This window comes from Schistocerca piceifrons, chromosome 4 (genome assembly GCF_021461385.2).
Source record: "Schistocerca piceifrons isolate TAMUIC-IGC-003096 chromosome 4, iqSchPice1.1, whole genome shotgun sequence".
Lineage (NCBI taxonomy): Eukaryota > Metazoa > Arthropoda > Insecta > Orthoptera > Acrididae > Schistocerca > Schistocerca piceifrons.
Window position 1 is genome coordinate 329,374,591 of NC_060141.1, and position 16,768 is coordinate 329,391,358.

Genomic DNA, 16,768 nt, shown 5'->3' on the forward strand with positions numbered 1-16,768 from the left:
CTCGGATAATTTACCAGTACGTCGATAAACAGTTTCCGAACAGATGGACTGATGGATCCGTAGTATAATCGTCACATCTGAATCCAAGGGATATTTTCAATTGGTGAAATTTAAAATGCTTGGTGTATTCGTCTACCGTAGCCAAGTTACCTTGCATTTATCGCGAATCTCTTGCCCAACGTACAGTCCCGAGCGACTGGAAAAAAGCGCAGGTGACGCCTGTGTATAAGAAGGGTAGAAGGATGGATCCTCAAAATTATAGACCAATATCCTTAACATCGGTTTGTTGCAGGATTATCGAACATATTCTCAGTTCGAATATAATGAATTTCCTTGAGACAGAGAAGTTGCTGTCCATGCATCAGCACGGTTTTAGAAAGCATCGCTCCTGCGAAACGCAACTCGACCTTTTTTCACATGATATCTAGCGGACCATGGATGAAGGGTATCAGACGAATGCCATATTCCTTGACTTCCGGAAAGCGTTTGACTCGGCGCCCCCCTGCAGACTCCTAACAAAGGTATGAGCATATGGGATTGGTTCCCAAGTATGTGAGTGGCTCAAAGACTTCTTAAGTAATAGAACGAGGTACGCTGTCCTCGATGGTGAGTGTTCATCGGAAGTGAGGGTATCATCTGTAGTGTCCCAGGGAAGTGTGATAGGTCCGCTGTTGTTTTCTATCTACATAAATGATCTTTTGGATAGGGTGGATAGCAATGTCCGGCTGTTTGCTGATGCTGCTGTGGTGTACGGGAAGGTGTCGTCGGTGAGTGACTGTAGGAGGGTACAAGATGACTTGGATAGGATTTGTGATCGGTATAAAGAATGGCAGCTAACTCTAAATATAGATAAATGTAAATTAATGCAGATGAATAGGAAAAACAATCCTGTAATGTTTGTATACTCCACTGGTGGTGTAGCGCTTGACACAGTCACGTCGATTAAATATTTGGGCGTAACATTGCACAGCGATATGAAGTGGGACAAGCATGTAATGACAGTTGTGGGGAAGGCGGATAGTCGTCTTCGGTTCATTGGTAGAATTTTGGGAATATGTCGTTCATCTGTAAAGGAGACCGCTTATAAAGCACTAATACGACCTATTCTTGAGTACTGCTCGAGCGTTTAGGAACCCTATCAGGTCGGATTGAGGGAGGACATAGAAGCAATTCAGAGGCGGGCTGCTAGATTTGTTACTGGTAGGTTTGATCATCACGCGAGTGTTACGGAAATGCTTCAGGAACTCGGGTGGGAGTCTCTAGAGGAGGGAGGTGTTCTTTTCGTGAATCGCTACTGAGGAAATTTAGAGAACCAGCATTTGAGGCTGACTGCAGTACAATTTTACTGCCGCCAACCTACATTTTGCGGAAAGACCACAAAGATAAGAGAGATTAGGACTCGTACAGAGGCATAGATGCAGTCATTTTTCCCTCGTTCTGTTTGGGAGTGGAACAGGAAGAGAAGATGCTAGTTGTGGTACGAGGTACCCTCCGCCATGCAGCGTATGGTAGATTGCAGAGTATGTATGTAGATGTAGATGTAGGTCGATGTTCTGAAGGTGTTTATCTAAAATCTGTGTAATCAAATACGAAACACACCAGAAATTTTGCATAACTTATGGCAAAGATGGAACGTAAGCTCAGGGATGCATGTATCAGGAGGTAGTTACATCAAGGAACGATTTTAAATGTAAATATGTTCGATGTCTATATAATTTTTCTGCTATGAATGATAGTTCCTTTCATGCGTCTGTAATGAGGGATTTTCGAAACCATGTTCACGTGAGCTTCTTACCATGTTTGGATGTCAAGAATAAATTCCTAAAGTTTCTGACATGTTTTATACAACCTTTACGTGGCAGTGACATTTATTAATTGATGGATGATATGGGGACGCTCAAACGAGTGGATTTTACGAAGGACGTGGTAATGAAGCGAAGCATGAGTTCTGCCATGGGAGTTGGATGTAGAGAGTTGTCTGGTTGAAGTGGTATGTCGATAGGGTGGATATGGGGACGCGCAAATGAGAGCATGTTACGAAGGACATTGTTAATGAAGCGAAGAATGTGTTGTGCCGTGGGAGTAGGACGCAGGGATTTGTCTGGGTGAAGTGGTGTATAGATAGGGTGCATGGGGACGGTCAATTCAGATTTTCTTTGAGGGGATATAGCTTTCCAGCTGTAGCATTAGATGGGATGGGAATGGTAACAGCTGCTACAAAGGTGTTGGGACTGATAGGACAGTATTGGTGTAGGTAGTTAGCTTTGGAGTGAGGTATATTTGTAGGTGCGATCTTTCAACCAGGAGTTAAACCGTAATTGCAGTCTTTGTGGAAACGGTAGGTTTGGTAATGAAGGTGATGGAATTGAAACAGATCGAAATGGGCTGCTGCTTCTTCTTGTGAAGAAAACCAGGCCATCTCCATTCTTTTTCAAACTTAAAAGAAGGTCTCTTGCCATACTAAGATCGACTTTGCGTCTGCTAGACAGTTTAAATGAGTGAGGCACCTAAACGTTGTGACGTTATCTCACGGTATTTTGACGGTGGATATGGCCTGTGTAATGTTTTATGGAGGAATTTTCTACCGGTTTCTTTTCAGACAACAGTCCTAGTTACTGCCGCTCTAGCATACGCACACTCTAAGATGATTCTCTACTATAGCTGTTGATTCAGATACTTCCGGTCTTCTATCATCCACATCACTGAGGGTCGTTCACAGCGTATGTATGATAGGTGGTCATAAGTTCTAACTGCTGTATCCTTAGTGGATAAGCAGAGCAAAAGTGTGGGTTCAATTCGAAGAAGTTTTCCAGGATGTGAGGATATGCAACACAAAGCAAACAATTAGTAATACTTGTATTAACAGAAATAAACAGATTACATAACTTCTGATCTGTTGAGTGAAGCAAAGGACAGGATACAATGTTAATAGATAATTGGTTCTCCTCCGCTGGCTAGCTGGTGTACTTCCGCCGTATGGCTCGTCGTCTTCTCAGCAGGAAGACTCGGTGCTCATCTTCTATTGGCTGCCGCATGGCGGGGCGCCCGCAACAAATTTGCTGCCAACCTTCGTTTCTTCTCGTGGCAGGCGCAGTATCGCAGCTATCGATACTGCACTAAGTATCAGCAAAAAGTCAAGATGTGACTATGAAGCATTTTGTAAGTCCTTCTCTACATATTCTCCCGTAAATATCACATGTTTTTCTCGGCGATGGAAGACTTGGTGGACACATTGGTTGCAAAAGTCTACGATTTGACTGATGAGGAAACGTTACACTACACGTCGAAAATCACATCATCGTCGTTACGGATATGCCTGCCCCACAACAAATTCTTCATAAGAAGAAGAGACTACAGGGGAGAGAGCGCGAAAGAGGAACGCGAGAGAACATCTGATAGACGAAAAAAGCAGTACGTTTAAGCTGTGCAGAAACAAGTGGGATGTGAAGCGATAACACTCCCTTATAAAGCTTCCTCTCACGGTTCGTCTGACTGTTTCTCATAACCTTGTAAGGAGATTTCGGCTTTATGTTTTTGTGACGGTTTGGCACTTACATCATAATCTACTAGCACCTCAACATGCTAATCACAAAACAACAGCATCGTCTTCTCAAATGATGGCTAGGTCCTCGTCTTTTTCAGCGGTGTTTCCAGAGCTTGCTTTGATCCGTTGCTTTGTGGTCACAGTGAAGTACCACGCACTCGTGCATGATGTTTAGGTGACTGAAGATGTTATCTGGACTAGCCAGACAGAGTTGCTACATTTCCGCTGCTGCTCCGTTCTGTGGGCTGTTTCAATGTTTGTGAGCAATCGAGGAACTCAGCAGGGGGCCATTTCCAACACGTTGTAAACGTCGTACAGGATACTGAAAACTAATTCCCCACTACTGGTTTTCAGTTTTACTACCATCCCAACGATTGTTATGCGCCGGTCTTCAAGAACCAGGTCTTCCACTTCTATTGAGATTCTAAGTTCTTTACAGACAGATGTCCTGCTCCTTCGCTGTTTATCATTCAAACTTATTTGACCAAACTGGAAGCGTCTGTGCCACCTAACCACAGTATCGTGTGATGAGGTATTGTTGCAGTACACTTCCACAAACTTTTCAGCGATTTTCCCTTCAAATTCAGAAAACGAGTCGTTACACAGTACTCCACATTACCAATGGGCTCCACCATTATGTTCTGGTTCTTCTAGCGACGTTCTCTTGTTTTTAGCGAGAAGTGGAGCCCCTCCATGCCCACACGAGCATGGTGACCAATACAAAATGTTTTACTGTCACCTCTGCAATATGGTTAGCATCCAATCTAGGGATCGTAGGATGCGGGTCTGTGGTGTTGTCCAGACGTCTGGGTGCGATGACTTACTAAAACGGGTAACCACTGTATCATATCAAAACTGACTAGGAGCGCCAGCTCCGGCCATGCTATCTACAAAACGGCGCAGACAAGTGCGGTGGACAAGAAGCTTCTGTAGTAGGGCTGCTGGCGGATTTGTCCCAGTAGCGAAAGCTCGTGCATGGGTACTAGGAAGCCTTAGTAGAGGGACGTCGTGATAGCTAGGCACCGACGACATCTCCTGGGACAGCTGCAGCGTCAGCGTGTCTGTAACGCTCCAAACTCGTCATTTGAGTGGTCAGTTGGTCATAAATCGAACGCTCGTTGTTTGGAGTCGGGTTGGGTGTGTTCGTGTTCCGCGCGTTCGGCTTCCGTGTCGGCACCGTTTGTTAGGCAATATGGCAATAGATGCCGCTGCAGTCAATTTTGCTATGATACAGGGGTTTTCCGAATTCATTGTCTGCGTGCTTAATTGAAGCCTGCCGTGGGTGGTCAGTTTCCCCTAAGGAAAAGTATTTTTGGCAAGCTGTGCTTACCTACTGTTGTGATCGTAATTCCGTAGATTCAGGATGAAGGGATTGTCCGAGTGTCTAGAGCTTTTGTACAGTCGTGTGGCGATTTTTTTGAACACCATCTCGAGAGTTTCGAGTCGGATATCATTTTGAAACTCCATGGTCCGTGTACACGCGTGCTATACCAGTACTACAGACATGTTACTGGAAACAAAACAAAAATCAGAATGAGATATTCACTCTGCAGCGGAGTGTGCGCTGATATGAAGCTATCTGGCAGATTAAAACTGTGTGCCGGGCCGAGACTCGAACTCGGGACCTTTGCGTTTTGCGGACAAGTACTCTACCAACTGAGCTACCCAAGCACGACTGGCGGAAGTAAAGCTGTGAGGACGGGGCGTGAGTCATGCTTGGGTAGCTCAGTTGGTAGAGTACTTGTCCGCAAAACGCAAAGGTCCCGAGTTCGAGTCTCGGTCTGGCACACAGTTTTAATCTGCCAGGAAGTTTCAAAACAAAAATCAATTTTGCAACATTATTTTTTCGAGTTACGCGACCTGTAGGAGAACTCGCCTTGGCGGCACACGGGACTAGTTGAATCGACAGAAAATCCAATGACATTGACCGGTATTAAACCCTTTATAGCCGCTGGTGATGTTAGCTAACGGAGAATACAGTGCCCTGTATGTATCCATCTTATGCCTTGTACACTCTCAGCGGCAAAGTCGCACGACGTTGTTTTCAGACAGTCCCGATATAACGTATCGCAGCAGCACCTATACAAAGTTGCGCGTCAACACCCTGTCGGTTGCACTACAGAAATCCACAAATCTTAGAAGTAACATGTTATAACTTGGATCAGGCGCCAAAGATCAGATGAACAACAACTATGACGATACAAAATTATATATTATAACATGCGGTATGAATATGCGAGTGAAAGAATAAAGGTACATCTCGTTACACACGATACTTACGTTCCGTGGAATCGCCACGCATAACGAATCCTTGTTGAGTGAGAGGCATTTTATACATAAAACTTGGGATTATGTTCTCGTTTACTCACTTATTAAACGTAGAATAACAGTTTCTTAGTATTTCTACCAAAAATTACAGTTATCTTTCTGAAACGAATTTAATACAAGACCTTTACACTTAAAATTTAACTCTGCAACACACAATAATACACTAAAATCATTGTTCCACCTCTAACACAACCCTTTAGTGGCCTAAGATTTTCGGAGTGGTAGGTCATAAGGGATTTTAATTTACAATCCGTTGCAGCATTTCCTCCGAAAAGATGGGTGCATCGATCCTTGGCCGGCTTAAATCCAGATGCTGGTCTTTCTTCAATAGAAATGAACGTACTCCTAGACATTCTTTTCCAAAATAAACATATTTCATAAGGTTGAAAATCAGCTCCGCAATACAGCCTTTTGCTGTCACAATTTCTTTAAACCTCTTTTTAAACTCGTCAGCTACAACTTCGTATACCACAGCTGCCTCTCCTGTCGTTTTAATGTTGTGAAAGGCAAAACGATGCTTGAAGTGATCAAACTAACATGAGCTGGCCAAGAAAGATGCTCGGAGGGCATCTTCTTTCGTTAAATATTTATATAAGCTCTTAGCTTTAGCTTTAACAGAGGTTTCAGAGAGAGGCATGTGCCTGTGGTTGCAGTGCTCAATCCAGTGGCTTAAACTATTTTTCCGTTTTTTACATAGTCTCCGAGCAAGATTTTGTCACTTTAGTCACACTGAAGTTAGTTGACTGTTTTTGGTATTCAACAGTTCTCACAGTGGATTCGCGAAGTTTCAAAGTACGCTGAAAATCAATACGCTCGACTCTCTCATAGAGATCCAAAATTGCTCTGTTTCAAATGGTTCATATGGCTCTAAGCACTATGGGACTTAACATCTGAAGTCATCAGTCCCCTAGAACTTAGAACTAATTGAACCTAACTAACCTAAGGACATCACACACATCCATGCCCGAGGCAGGATTCGAACCTGCGACCGTTGCAGCAGCGCGGTTCAGGACTGAAGCGCCTAGAACCGCTCGACCACAGCGGCCGGCGTTGCTCTGTTTGTTTCTTATGTGTTCGACCATCGTACACGCTTCTTCCCCTCGAGAGGCACACTTTTTTCCTTTTACCTGACGTTTTAAATACATACCTTTTCCAGTACTTTATTGAGAGTCTGTCTATCTTCACCGCTTTCATCATACTCTGTATACCGACTTCACCTGGATTCGATGTTTTGTGGTGAAAATTGTAGTGCGTAGTAACCAAACTAGTCCAACATTTTCAGCGAAGAACCACTTCATTTTTTACTTGCCCAGCCTCTTCTGTTCCCTCCTCGACTTTGATCTTAAATTGTGTGTTGATTTCCATGTCGTGTTGTGACATTTCATACTTTTGCCCAAATGCTCCAGAGCATGCCTCGTTTTTCTTCTGTTTTTGTAGTCTTCTGGTGTCAAATCCTAAAGATACGGAAGGGCTTCAAAGTCTTCAGTTATTTTTACCTGTACTATCATGAAAAATAATAATTATATGTGTATACACTTGTAAGTAACATATCTACTTCAAACTGAATCCGAGCGAAGTGGCGTAGTGGTTACCACACTCGACTTGCGTTCTGGAGGACGCCAGTTCAAACCCGCGTCCGACTATCCTGATTTAGGTTTTCCGTAATTTCCCTAAATCGCTTCAGGCAAATGCCGGGGTGGTTTCTTTGAAAGGGCAGCGTTGACTTCCTTCCCCGTCCTTCCCTAATCCGATGGGACCGATGACTACGCTGTTTGGTCTCCTCCCCCCAAATCAATTAACCAACCAGACAAAAAATTTTATGTACAGGTAGATCCCTTTATACGCGGATTCGTTATAAACGTTTATTGTATATACACCATTTTAGTTTTAAGTGTAGTGCTGCCATCTGTTAACAGTACACAGAAGCAGTAATGCGTTGGCGCATGTCATTGCGCGTCTTCTGTGGTGTTTGTCGAGACGTGAATCGCCAATTCAGGTCAGTATAGATGTGAATTTGCACTTGGCAGTTTCTGTATTTAAAATGACAGGTAAAAGGAAAAAAAGTGTGCCTCTCGAGAGACAGAAGCAAGTACGTAGGTCGTACTCATCAGAAACAAACGGAGAAGGTTTGGATCGCTATGAGAAAGGTGAGCCTTGGGCCTTCCCGCAGTGGTAACACCGGTTCCCATCAGGTCACCGAAGCTAAGTGCTCTCGAGCTTGGCTAGCACTTGGATGGGTGACCGACCGGTCTGCCAAGCGCTGTTGGCAAGCGGGTCACGAAAACTGACAACGCCGGGAGAGCGGTGTGCTGACCACACATCCCTCCATATCCGCATTCAATGATGCCTACAGGCTGAGGACGGCACGGAGTCGATCAGTAGCGTTAGGATCTTCCGAGGCCTGTTCCGACGGAGTTAGTTAGTTCGTCAGTAATGACAAAGGTGAGCGTATTGTTGATATTCAGCGTACTTTTAGATTTAGTGAATCCACTGTGAGAACTATTCGTGAAAAGGCGGAATTAATTAAAAAGAACTGCTGACTGAGCAACGAATATCAGTGTGACTAGAGTGACCAAATCTTGCTTAGAGACTATGTAATGAAAGGAAAAGATGTGTCACTGGACTGAGCACCACAACCAACAACACTTGCCTCTCTCTGGAGCCGCTATTCAGGCTAATGCTAAGACCTTATAATCCGATTTAACAGAAGAAGAGGACGTCCCAGCATCTTTCTCGGCCAGTTCAGGCTTTCACAACAGTAAAATGATAGGGGAGGCTGCTGCAGCAAACGAAATTGGGGCCAAGGAATTCAAGAAGTTGTTTAATGAAATTGACAGCCAAGTAATATGTGACTCGGAATACGTACCGACTACAATGAGTCTCGTTAGTATTGTCACATGTTCCCGTTTCGAAGGGGAACCTGAGATTTGTGACTTTTGTATCGCCCACCCTGTCACAGGCGCAGCTGTCATTCATCTGTCTTCTGATTTTGTATAGATACGTAGGATAAGGGCCATCGCCTGGGCCGGGTAATGTATCAATCCACTCGACGGATTAAGAAAACTTATTTTTAATCTCTCCCTGTTCCCCTGCCTGTGCCTGTAGTATCTCATTCATTTTGTCACAGTTGTAATATATGATCTTTTATTGCCTTTTTAGAACTGGCCTCAGTTCCAAGCACCCTTCGTACTTCCATTTTATTGCCTTTCTTTAACAAGTAAAAGACTCTCCCTAAACTAATGTTCCAGTCCAGTGGGCATACTCCTAGAATTACTAACAAACCATCATTTGGATAGTGCAGTAGGCGTTCTTTTTCTTAATACGTTGGGCTTCTCTCGCTAATGAAGCAGGCTTGACTAGCTGCAGTCTATGAGCTCAAACGCTCGCACCGTATCCTGCGACTGATGCTAATATAGATAGTTGGTATACTCTATTTTCAGGGAAAGCCGATACCGCCTATTTGCAGTAGTTATAATTTTATTTAGCACGATTGTAACCTTTTTGCCTGCTTCCTGTATATGATGTGCCAAGTTACGACGTTCGCCCAGAAATACTGCCAGATACCTCGGTACTCCGCTTCTCCTAATCGTAACATCATTTAATTTTATTTTCTTATCAGGTTCCCTTTCAGCAGGAGATACGTTGTTCTGTGAGGTGCTAGCGACATTTTAACACTTCGATAACAGCTCTCAAGTCCGTGGTGCCCGCAATTTTCACTTATAATTATTCTGGAGTCACCACTTACAACGAGAAGCACCTCATCTGCAAATGCCAAAAGTTCGCTTATGTTACCGCTGTCATTTAACTTCTGTAACTTGGGCTCCAGTGCCACATTCCAAAACTCCGGACCACACTCTGATCCCTGCGGACAATCTGTTGTTATTGTCTTCCTTAATTTCTCTCCTGGGGGTATTAAATAAGTACGGCCCCTGTGACAATCTCTCAGGAAGGTGTACAGCACTTCTGGACACTCTAAATCCCTAAGGTGGCCAAAGAAAGACGACCATCATAGGTTATCGAACGCGGCAGTGATATCTATCATCATCGCTAGGGCGTACGTAAATGACTATCTGTCGCCAGCAAAATGGCTTTATTGCGTCTTCCGTTGACTTACCTCTTCTAAACTCGTACTGGCGAGCAGTCTAGGTTGATAATCTGCCTCTCCTTCAACACCATCATCAGAAAGTAGTGTTCCTGTTAGCAGGGCAACTAACTGTTCACAACTCTCTGTTACCGTCCCATCATTCCTTTTAAGCGTGGATAAGACTGTTGGTGATCGTATTTTCTTGCAGACTGTTTCATGTGGTACAATCCAGGAATCGGCTTCTAAGTTAGGCTTCACGAGTTTCTTCCAGCGTTCTACTCGTATTTCTGTTTACCATAACACCTAATTAAAACGTTGTTTAACACACCTGTATTTATGCAGCCTTCGGACTCTTTATTCTTCGTCATGCTGCCCTGGTATAGCTTCCTGGTTCTTCTTGTTTCACATCATAATTTCTGCAGCGCCTAGATCCGAATGCAAGTTACTCCTTCAGAATGACCTTTGGTGACAGGTGTCGATGCCTCCATTGCTCTATGTACAGCCACTGTCAGTTATTACACTTTAACATCTGTATTGTCACCCAGCAATGAACTTCCTGGACACTGAAAAACCCATCTTGGTTCTTCCCACTTAACATCCTTGATCTTATATTTGGGCCTTATACAAGCGTTTACTGTGACGTCTTGGATTTCCCTTACATTGATGGTATAGCGTATGACACTGTGGCCATTCGATGTCATTTCAGTCGATGTCATTCCACTCTCAACCTCCATTCTTTCACACGCATTCGTCGTTGCTCCGACACTTCTTTCACAGGTTAGCGGATTGCGAGGTACATTCAATACCTATAAGTTGAGTTCCATAAAAGCTTGTTCTAGTTGTCTTCCACGGGCATCAGTCAGGTGGCTATACCCCAATACTGTCTTTGCATTTGCATCAAAGGAGTACACAAGCGGCTTAGTTCGTCTAGGAGACTAATATCCTTTAGTCTTAGCAGATACTCGTAAATCTAATAACTAAACTGAAAATATATGGAAATCAGGATGCAACTCTACTTTACGGTTAACATTCCCACACAGATTACATGTTCTGAACGGTATTTCTATATTTCCGTCTCTTTTATGGCGTTTTTAAGTCTATCACAATGTTTTGTGATTATCTGGGCATACTGGGGATCTTTACTGCCTTCGTTTACGGTTCTTGGAGACGAAAATAGATCTAACTCCAACTCTGCTGCCACTCTTCAGCCTCATGCAATACGCTGACGCTTCTCATGGCAAAAGCTGTCCTGTCTTTATCTGCATTAGGACGGTGCTTGTATACTCGACAGTCTTGCCCTGCTCGCGTGCAATTCCATGTTACACGACCATGCTTCATCACAAAGTACTTCTAGTACGTGTTTAAGGAGAATGATTCATTCCTTCTGGCAGAAACCTACTTCAAAAAATTCTCCAGTTTTTCCACTTCTGTTGGCCGACTGTTTGCTTTGAGATGGATTCTATCTACGAAATTAGTTACAGGAAAAGTAATACACTGCCTTCTGGAAGCTTATATCTTACTATAAGTCTTAACGCTGTTGTAAGCGTCATAGGCTCTTCCAGTCTACTGAGTTGCATAACTTATTCTATGGTTTCATAGGTCTGTCGCGGATCTGTTCCGGTTTGTGTTTTAATGTTTACTCATTTATGGTAAGTGTTTATTTCTTGCACGAACTGGCTCTAAGTGTCACACTGCTTTTGTTGCCGGTTCACGTCCTGTATTGGGAAACTTGTTTTACTTCTGCAGAAAGCCCAGTGTTTTCCTTAATACGTGTGCTGTCCCTTTCTACGTACAACTATCTAGTTTGTATCAACAAATCCTGATAGCCCTCACCATATGTCACTCCTACATCCACCCCTGATCTTGCTTCTGTTGTAAAAAGTAATTTCCTACTTTTTCGTAGGTGCGTGATTCTCTCTCTTCGGCCTGTGTCGAATACTCTCTTCAGTGGTAGTTACTGCTCACTTTTTGCCAGAAATTCTTCGCTTTTTCGACGTCTCTCTACTAGATGGCTTCATTAGCACCGCACTTGCATATGTTTTCGCCGGTTTTTGTGAATTTTCTTCATAGATTGTTAGGAAGTGAAAAATGGCTAAGTAGGAATTGCTAGAGGACAAATGCAAGCCTGTAGTAGCATACAGAACTGGAGAAATATAGATGTTGCCTACAGGAAAATTAAGGCGGCTTTTGGAGGAAAAAACAGATGTATGAATATCAAGAGCTCAGATGGCAAGCCAGTACTAAGCAGATGACGAAGAGCTGAAAATCGGCGTTAATACATAAAAGGTCTACATAAGAGACACCAGTTCAAAAGCGGACATATACTGACAACTGTGAATGCTACCGAACGATCAGTTTCGTAAACTATGGTTGAAAAATAATGACAAGAGACGTTTACAGAAGAATGAAAAAAATGTATATATATGTTGGCGATTCCGGAGAAATGTGGGCGCACTAGAGATAATACTGACCTACGACTTATCCTTGAAGATAAGAAGGCAAAACTACGTTTACAGAATTTGTAGAGTTAGACTTTTTGACAATGTTAAATGGACTACACAGTTTCAAATTCTGACGGTAGCAGGATAGAACGTAGGAAGCGAAAGGTTATTTACATCTTTACAGAAATCAGACTTCAGTTACACGAGTCGAAAGACATGAACATGCAACTGTAGTTGTGAAGGGAGTGAGATAGGGTCAAGCCTATTGTTGAACGGATTGGGTAGTATCTCGAAAAGTGATTATAACAGGAACGCCAGAAAAAGTAAAACAAATGGCGTATAATCGATTTAATCAGGAGACGCTGAGGGCTTAGAATAGGAAATGGGAAAACTAATAGCAACACAAGAGTGTTAGCAGTAAAGTAGCCGATTGTGTAACAATAGCAAAGCAGTCAGTTCATAGAAAGACAAACATCAAATATCAATTTAAGTGTTAGGATCTCTTTTCTGCTGTTATTTGTCTGCAGCGTAACATTGTACGGAAGAGAAACGTGAACTATACGCAGATCAGCCAAAAATAGAACTGAAGCTTTTGATGGCTCAAATGGCTCTGAGCACTATGGGACTTAACATCCATGGTCATCAGTCCCCTAGAACTTAGAACTACTTAAACCTAACTAACCTAAGGACAGCACACAACACCCAGTCATCACGAGGCAGAGAAAATCCCTGACCCCGCCGGGAATCGAACCCGGGAACCCGGGCGTGGGAAGCGAGAACGCTACCGCACGACCACGAGCTGCGGACGAAGCTTTTGATATCTGGTGCTGTAGATGAATGATGAAGATAGGATGGGTAGAAAGAATAAAGCATGAGGAGGTACTTAATAGAATTGTCGAAGAAAGAAATTAGAGTCACAACTCTATTAAAAGAATGGATCGGTTCATAGGACTTGACTTGAGGCTCAAGGAATTGTTAACTCTGTTACAGGACAAAGTGCAGAAGCAGACCAAGGCTGGAACACAGGAATCAGGTTCAAATGGAAGCAGACTGCGATTGGTCTGCAAGGATGACGAGGTTCATCACGTGACAGTATGATGCTCATTCACTGAAATATTTCAAATAAGCCCATGATGTTGAAGCTGCATGTTGTTTTTATACATTTGTACGAAGGTTTCTAGCGGATTAAGCTCACCTGAAGATGGAAACTACTTGCCGAAACTGGTAATGTGAATTTTTTTCATACATCTAAGCGACCGTGGGACACTGAATTATTATACAGAGATGAAGATGTTCTCACAGGATAGAATAGCATGGGGAGCTGCAACAAATCAATCTTCCGACTGAAGATCACAACAATGTCAGGTAGATAAATCTTTGCTTTCGTTGTTCTGCATCGTATTCGTATTAGCTTCATTCATACTTAACCCGTATTCAGTGCTCGTTTGGCTGTTCATTTTATACAATATTTTTTCTAAATCTTCCACACTTACCGTATGTAGGTCTACGCCATTTAGAACACGTACCTCCTTTCCTGTTTCCTTAAACTTTCTTTGTGTACAGAAACTTGCTTTTTCTTTCACTGATTCTTCGATTTGTAGCTTCCAAAAAGTTCCAACTGTGACTTTTCTACTTCTGCGAATCATTGGCCTTTCATGAACACAAAATTAGTGTTACATTTTATTACGGAGTGCACCATGGTGCTCTATAAGACAATTAATATTTTTAAACAGAGCTGAAACTGAATCGTGAAGTATTTCTTTGACAGTCTGGTAGGAAACACAGCAGTCTCAAACAACGCTACATAAACAAAACTGCAGGCTAGGGAAAGTTCTGATACTGTATTCACATTTCTAAATGTATTTTTCTTTCACTCTTGGTGGATTACAATGTTTCTTCATATCTCAACCACAGGCATAAGAACCACTGTCATAACATTTTACCTGGACCAAAGAATTAACTACAGCTAATTTTGTACGAAATAAATTTGAGAGTTCAATGTCCCGTTGACATCGGGGCAATGTATGAAGGGCCAGTACGACGAGTGTCCAAAAACGTAGCAATGTATCACACGTTGTACAAGCCATCCCGTGGTGTGATAACAATCTTCCTGAAACCTTCCGCCTAGAGCATACCGTCATATGATAACCGAACCAGAACGAAGTGGAACCATTTCAATTTATGTGCTACAAAATGAAATTAAAAATTAATCGTCAGAGGAAGAACATTCGAGAATATTCTAAATAAAATCTTGGTGAGCGTACGTATCTGTGGGAAACGAGAGTAGAAAAAAAGTAGTGTTAGATGTGTTAACTTGTCGGGGTGGTTCTACTAGATATAGATTTACGCCACAGCAAGTATCGATTTCACAGCAAAGTTGGCGAACCTTAAGAGCGTTAACGAGGGACGGAAAGTTTCTTCATTAAAAAAAAAAAATCGATATGATGAGCAGCGTAATGTTGGAAGAAATTTACGTCATTATTATTGTTAAAGGTGTATAACATTCTCTACTGCGTTACTTCTTGGAATGCCGTAGTACCCACGTCGTTCGCCGACATGTCACCGACGTAGTGGAAACATCACGCTTGAAATTGTAATGTACTTTTGATCGTAATTAGCATGAAATATGCGAGTTATTATAGGTAACGAGTAAGTGAGCGGAGGTGGGGTCCAAAATAAGTAGTTTGCTTAAAAACACAGCTCTAATGGATGTCTCGAAAGAGCAGCCTTCTTGCCATATAAATTGTTGGTATTTATTTGTTTGATCATCAGAGTTGACTATTTTGAAGTTCGGTTATTGTAAACTTGTGTACCACTCAGTGCCAGATTGCAAGAATAACTCCGAAATAACACGATACATGTGTGATAACTTTTAATAGGTATAAAACAAATGATGATGTCAAAAAGCAAAAATTTTCCACCGACTTTTACTGAATCAAAGACCCATGGACCTATTAAATGGAAACTATGAACGAGAACTGACTCCCCAGACAACGAGACAACCATAGCATGATAAGTTACATATATGTACTAATGTAATGTTTCTGTTCTCCGAAATTGTATAAACGTTGACAACACTAGATAGTTGATTCAACGTGGGATATGCATTTTCTGTAAATATACGAACATTTTAACAGTACTAGGCATGTAGTTTATATTACGCACCCTAAAATTAGCTGTGAGACGACAATGCGAGCGGTCTGGGGAGTAAATTCTAATTTGTAATACCTTTTTTATGTTCTTTTCATATTTTGCGGCAGTGGCTGTAAGCAGTGATGACCAAACCGCCAAGAAATTGTGTCTACGGAGTATTTGAGTGTCAGTGACTAACTGCTGGCAGTGTAGCATTAATGTGTGACCTGTAATCCTACGCTTCAGTACCGTATAACATTTTATTTAAAGAAGACTGAATGACTGCATGTACAGCTATTTCGGAAATATATTTTACTGAGTGCTCTTGCAGAAGCACTATGCGATATGTAGCTTGAACATGATGTTTGTTCGAGGTTTACCCCAACATTCTGGGAAGTACTGAACGAGTTGCACCTTTAGAGAGTGTATTGGTGGCCACTTCATCGCCCACGGATATTGGTTCCTGTTAGGAATTTTGAAAAACATGACATATGAAACATCATATCGACTTTACGCTCTGATGTACACTGATGTTGATACAGAGTAGACAGGGCGCTATGATTAGACAGTAAACAACTAGCACTATTTTAGCATATCTTAGTGCTAATTCCTGTACGTTTATGTAGTGGTTGTTTTACAATTCATTACATTACCTCTTATTACAATCTCCTGTGATATCAGTTCATTAGCGCACTTCGAAAGTACCAGGAAGTACTAAGGTTACACACTCTATCGTTTCACATTTACAGTCATAGCGTATCATTACGTTTTGCGAGTAGATGTGAAAGTTTTCATAAAATCTGTAGTAATATTTGAGACAACCTTTCAAATGACTTAGAACATGAAGACTACAGTTAAATAGGCATTTACATCAAAAATTAATTCAAACAGTTAAGACGCAGTTCAGGTGTTCATTTGCATTGTTAGGGACTCTTGAATCCTTAAATAAGGGTACCGTATATTTTAACATGCGTACACTAAGTGATACTGTATTGAAGGCGTTGTGGTTTTGTATTGTTATCACTCTTCAGGACACGACTCACAAACAGCTTGTCACGTTAACCATTTTCGCTTTCCATTCTGAGATACCAGTAAACTTACTACAAAAAACTTCCAAGTGCATGTTTGCGAATATCACAGACCATCGAGCTTTCCTTGTTAAAATAGCAACTCACGTAAATCTGTGTAGCACTGGAGTACTTGCGTCTTACTTTTGACCTTGTATTTCCTGGCTGTTTG